We start from the raw sequence: 6714 nt of genomic DNA, 5'->3' as shown, positions 1-6714 counted from the left end.
GGTTCAGTATCATCAGGGCTCCACTTCAGGAAGTGGAGTTTTGAATGTGAACACCATTATGTGGATTTCTGTGGATCTGACACAGTTGTTTCACTAGAGCCTGCTTGCTATGAAAAATATCTTGTAGATGAGAGGTGCCGTGTATCTTAAAGTCACCAGCTTGGTCATCATATTTTAGTTTCGTATTTGAACACACCGGGACCCTTTTGAGTCCATGTTATTGCCATATTTGAGTTTTCTGTTGCGGCTTGGTTTGGGCTTGACAATAAAATTACGTCATTATGTTTAAGTAACATAACAACATTGTTAGAGTTTGAGGAGAAAGGCATGGTTTGTATTAAAAGATGCACTACCACACATTTATTCACACATGTTAAAAGACAAACGTATGCCATCTCCAACGAGGTTTTCTGACATCTTTTATGTTTATGACTATGTATGTGACTGCTACATGTCCTTGGATACCAGGGTTGCACAACCAGAAGAGCATTTTAGCTCATGTTGTCTTGCAGACTGCCCTGCACAGTGAAAAGTGACGCTAAAAGGGTTTTCAGTGCATTACAGTATAAAGCCTTCGCTTCCTTGCCAACCATCAGTCTGTGATGATTTTGGAGTTATATGGTGTTGACAGGATCATATATAAAGTCCTGTTTTAACATATGTGAAGTCACAGACAAGTTGAGCAGTGGTTCTCACTAAAGGTAGTTCTCATTAATATAAATCTAAAATGATCAATTATAAATTATAATACCTGTGATACATGCTCCAGGTAGGCCACGGCGTATTGCTCATCATCTCAGCCCTCTGTCTTGGGTGCAGACCCTTTCCTACTTCACATCCAGCAGCTAGGTCAGTAAATACTAGAAACAGGCCCCTGAGTGGGCCTCTCTGATACACAGTTAATTAAAATTCATTTCTGAGCATGCATTAGCCATGCCCATCTATTTATGGGCGGCTTTCAAATGCAACCACTACAAAACAGTGCTCTGTAATTAACCCCACCTAATCAGATAGCACACTAGTGTTGTGTTCCTATTCGTCCTCAGGCACACAGCCATTGGACAGGGGTTTCAGAGAGAGGATGAGCCCATTCTATAGTTCAGAATGGCTAAGCAGATTAAAACCTCATATCAAACATGATATTTACAGGCAAGGCTCAGTGGAGAGTGCTCCTTTTATGTGGGATGGGGAGAGGCTTCAGGGCTGGGCTTTTAAAGCCATGTCCCTTAATTGTATTCTGGCTAAGTGGGATGAATGGTGCTTTTTAATCAGACCACTGACGGGGCTCTGTGTTGTAAAAGTATAGAGATAGTGCCTGATAGTTAAGATGCTGAACGATATGCTTTTAGTCCAGGCTTTTCCAGCTTCCACCGATATTTGAATGCATTTTGGCATTCTGGTGACACCTGTAAACATCTGCGTGATTTACCTCGTGTTTCTGTTTCTGTACTGTAGGAAAAAATGGGTTGGTAGGTCATTGCAAAAGGGAAAAATAAAAATAGAGTGTAGTCACTACGCGACTTGAGGTTTTTAGGTCTGTAACTTAAATGTAGGCATTTGTTTTGTAAATGTGCCGTGCTTATAGTCAGAGAAAATCTGTAAAAACGACACAAATAAGGTTACATTCAAAAGTGAGGCCTGGTTACTTTGTTACCCTGAGAGTTAAGGTTCTGCTCCTCCTAGTGGCTGATCCCGGCTATGTTTCCCCTCAGACTTGCTCACAAATGGCTTTGATAGCTGATTTTTAACACATCTCGTAATACATTGCTAACACTTTTTCTTCTCTTCTTTTACTCAAATGCCGTGTGGAAAATAATAATTATTGGAATCTTTTTGATGTAACCTGGCATGTTCATCATATAGAAACAGTATAAACCCTGCTGTTCACCTAGTCAATTTGAATTTCATGACCAATCACATGTAGACAAGGTGTCAGTTGGTGGGTAGGGAAGAGGGGAGAGTGAATCCCTTTCCCAAACAGTTAATCCAACTTTAATCCTAGTCATTAGGAATTAGACATGCCGAGCTGTCCGGCCGTGCCTCTAAATTACAATCAAACGGTTACCAATTACACAAATTATTGATGGTAGATTCTCTTTTCAACTGCAAATTAAGGCTATTAAGGAAGGCTCCTTTTTAATGCAAAAGTGACTAATTAACCAGCGGATAGGAAATCTGCTGCCCAGATATCAAAAAAGTTCTCAGCACACATTGCAGAAACACAAGGGAACCAATTAGTTTAATTATCAAAACAGCTAATTAAAATTGCACAGTTCCTAATTAGTTCTTTGCTTTTGCCTCTAATTGACAGCATGGAGATAAATGGGCTGCCGATGAAAATGGGGAGAGGAGAAAAACAGGAGAAACTTCGGCAGAATATTTATGCTGACTTTATCTCCGTCTGTGTGGCAGTCCTTGAAAGTGGAAAATTAATGACCTTAATTCCCAAACTGTTTTTCCTCTAACGGTGCTCCCCTCTGTGCTCCTGGTGCATGCTCCTTTGTATGGGCCTGCCACCCTGCCAACTGCTGGAATGGGAAAAAAGGGATACTTGGGGGTGGGAAGGAGCCACGATTCTCCTCCTAATGTGACAGCTCCCACCTAACAATGGAGAAAGATGAAAGAATGGAGCAGATGTAACCACTGGGAGCGTTGCATCATGGGACTGCAACTCTGTTGCACTTTTTTCTAAAGCACTTCTATCATCTAGGAGGGCACTAATTTGTCCAATGAAAAAGAAGAAACTCTGCTGTGATAATATGCATTTGACAGCCTGGCACTACTTTAAATAAGTTTCTCGATTTGAATTTTAGATTGACTAATGCTTCCTTCGAACGTCTGCATAGCCATATTTGTTGGCGTTAACATAACTGTGAACCTTTTTGCTTTATCCTCTCGATTTATCTTTCTGGTTCTCCTTCTTTATTGGTGTGGTCTGTTTGAAGGTCCTTGAAAACAAAGAAGAAAGATGGATCCAGTTACTAAGAAATGCTACACTGGCAAACCTGAACGACAGCCATTTACCTCACGAGATTTTGTGCTAGACTTTGTGTGTGTATGTGTGTGGTACCACTCTCTGTTGTCTGTCCTTCTGGCAGGCTTTGTCTCTTTGTGTTCCTGCAAGGCCAACCTTGTCATGTGTAATCCTGTCCCTGTCTAGATGCAAGTGACGCGTGGGTCCTCTTGGCACATTAGTAGATAACTATCGACTAATCGGTTTACTTTTGGGACTGTGTGAAAATGTAAATTACATTAATGCTCAAATTATGCATCAAACTACGCAGATAGGCCAGACCAGAGGCCACATAATGCTGGGATCATTCAGTTAGTGCCTTCTACATGCAGTGTTAATGCACTCTGATTTCCCTGCTCTGGTTCAAATCAAGTGTGCTACGTCAGCCAGTTGGTGTCTGGGAAACTGGAAGGGTCTTTGTATTAAGTGGAGCTCTTCTTTGCAGAACTCCAATAAAAAAGCAGAGAGATGACAGCTGCCCTTTGGGTTTCTTTTGTCTCATTCGGTGGAAAGGACTTTCTGTTCCACATGCGTTCTAACATTTTACTCCCCACTCAGTCGAAACTGCAGATTTTAATTTGTTTGTAATCTCTGTGAGGAGCTTGCCTAAAGTGAATTCGCTAACATTCAAAAAAGGTGATTTAGCTAAACCCGTCCATCTTTCTGTTTCAATATTAAACAATGAAGATGCGGGTCTGTTGGAGAGCCTTGGCCTGGAGGAACTTGCTTCCCATGACTAACAAACACACGTCTAGCACTAATTGATTGTCTTGTGTTTTATTTATGGTGCAGTAGTAATTAGTGGACAGCATAATGTAAGCCATTCATTAGCACCTGGCTACCGCTATGGATTTCACTGCTTTGTCTCAGATGCACACATCATTAGGGAGAAACAAAGACTGGAATTTATTAGCATGGCTTCTTATAAATATTCTTAAAGTCAGTGTGCCTTTAAGGAAGAACACAGGCCTGTAAAACTTTTGTCAGCATTTGCTCACTGATTCCATTTTCTGCAGAATATGTTAAGGAAGAGCAGTATAAATTTAATTTTAATTGTTTTGTACACACGCCAGTGAAAAGGAACTGATTGGATACAGTTCAGAGACAGTATATTAATACGTTATTTTCATATGTTAATTGGTTTGCATAATCTCTCCCTTTGCTTGGTTTGGAAGTACCTGGCATTGAGAAGGGGACTGAAGAGAATAGAAGACTCCAATTTACATAAAGCCAGCTACTCTGAACATTAAATAATAATGCATATGCAAGCTGAAGGTGTGTTCAGTTAGCAGAAAGCACATCTTTATAATTTATAGTCCAGCTGTTTCAGTGCTTTCGAGTCCATTTTCCTCCTTGCCTGCTTTTAATGAAATCTTGTTACTGGAGAATTGACTGCAATGAATTGAGATTTTAATCCCATTGACGATCTGCTATGGAAATGCATGCTGGTAGCAACTTTTAATGGCGGGGCCTGTAATCAGCAGACACTTGTATTCAGCTCTCTATAATAATGAATCTCATCAAATGTTAAAGCTTGGGTCGTGTGCAAGGGGCTCAAATTTCAAGGTTTTTGACCATCCCCATTTGAGAAATTCCTCAGGGAGTGTGTGATTACTCAAGTTTAGCAGTTTATTGCCTCATCTTTCAATAGCCACTGAAGCACAAAATTCTCATCTAGGTTGCTCTTTTTTTCTCCACTTGAGGAACAGGCCAATATAGACTGCAGAACAGCTGCTCAGATCCCGGGGAACTGCTGTTGGCACTGCAGTGTTATTAGCTGCCACCATGATTGTCCATTCACAGAGTCATTTAAGGAAAACTAAATTCACTGACAAAAATCATTGGTGTGATTTTAATTGTTAGAACTGCACTGACTACAGCGGTGTTTGTGTCTTTGTGCAAAAGCAATATTCCGGCATGTATGTGCGCAGGAATTTAATATGTGCACAGAAACCGTTATATGGCAGTGCCCAGAAAATAACCGTGCAAGTAAGCGGGTTAAAGACAAATATTAATAAAAGGAACATAGAAGAATATCTATCAGTGTATAGTTCCAAGATTTTATCTTAAATTTACTTGCATAACATATAGTAGCAACATGAGGGGCTAAAAAGAGCCATGCCAAAAATTGCAGTTCCCATTATGACCACTAGAGGCTGACATGTCAGTTCCCAAAGACTTTAAAAGGCTGAATTTTAAAGCTAAATTTAAAATGTTTTTAGCCTTTTGTCCTTTGATCTATCGTTGATCAGGATATTATTTTGATAGCCCACCTTTGTTTTATAAATATTTTATTAGACGTATGGCCACTTTGATTGACTGGTTGGTGTCGACATGCTAATAGTGCCTCGTAAAACATTTCTAATGCAGCTATCGATTCAGTTAACTCTTTGGTGAGTCAAATTCACATATTCATTTATATGTTACTTCGCACTAATCAGCAGGTTAACTGTCTATATGAAGCAAATATCTAATCTATTGATGGCTATGCTAGCCAAGCTTGCTAGCATTAGCATTTCACCTCCTTGTTCAAATACAGTCACTTTTGACTCCCAGGAGAGATGTCTGTGACCAAAATGCTAAAATTAAGACTTCAGAACAGAAGTTCATGAACCTATGGGCAATGTTGCCGTAGCTTCTGCCATATTTTGTATACAGTCTATAGTTAGCCCAGGTTAGGTCATTACTATTAGGCTGTAATTTCACAGAATACAAAGTTATCATCAAGTTCAGTTCAGGTCCCCCATCCAGGGACAGCACTTCATCTATGAATTGCTATAACTGGAATCACAATTTATATTTCTAATCACTACTATATCTATATAAAATATACCATATGGGAAATTAAGAAGCTAATTGTTACAAAGAGATGAACTGCATTTTTACAAACTGCCTGCATGCACTAAGATTTAAATTCTATATGGAATAGGCTTTGTGTTTTTTCCTTTGAACCTCTGCTCTGGAGAAGACTAGCGGGTCGCTTGGGTGTGAATGATGTGACGCTGTTTTATATTTGAATGACTAAATGTGACCTTTGAGATTAGAGGAGGAATTGCTTCTCGGGGGGGCTGAAGAGAGTCCCCGCTGCTATGAAGCTCATGTCCCTTTGATCCGTCTGTAATGAGACTAACACCAGGCGTTGTGGTCACTGAACACATTGACACACCACTGGAGAGCCGACAGCTCTGCTGCCTGGTACTAAAGGTGGCTGTGTGTGTTTATGCGTGCGTCCTCAGATACAATAGGGCCTGGGGACATGTAGTATATCTGCGGGGATTTACTATTTGACAGAGTACACTTTCTCATGCAGCAATTTGAAGATAACATACTGCATGAATAATATATGCAAATGCCCAAATTTGTCTTGCCAATTAAGTGACAGTACGCTTGCAATGACACATATCAATATGTCTTATTTTCTCCTCACAAGGAAAGTTAAATCCATGAAAGAAAAGAGTTTCAGGTTATTTGTGTTGATCTAACCAAAGTTTTCACTTGACATGATGCCACACACTCAAGTTTGAGGGCATTCACTCTGACCTGAACACAACTGTGTTGAAACCCTGTCCTCTTAGACATCTTCAGAGATCCACTGAAGATCAATCATGACTGGGCCCATCCCCACGAGACCCTTAGTAACAGCCACTGATTGCTTTCTGCTGTGCAGGCCGTTAAGTGGAGTCTGGCAATGGGCTCTTGGA

The sequence above is a fragment of the Mchenga conophoros genome, linkage group LG1, assembly GCF_057382185.1.
Source record: "Mchenga conophoros isolate Kocher_MC1m ecotype Shallow Benthic linkage group LG1, M_conophoros_male_GT1.1, whole genome shotgun sequence".
Taxonomy (NCBI): Eukaryota; Metazoa; Chordata; class Actinopteri; order Cichliformes; family Cichlidae; genus Mchenga; species Mchenga conophoros.
Note: the sequence above shows the minus strand (reverse complement) of the source record.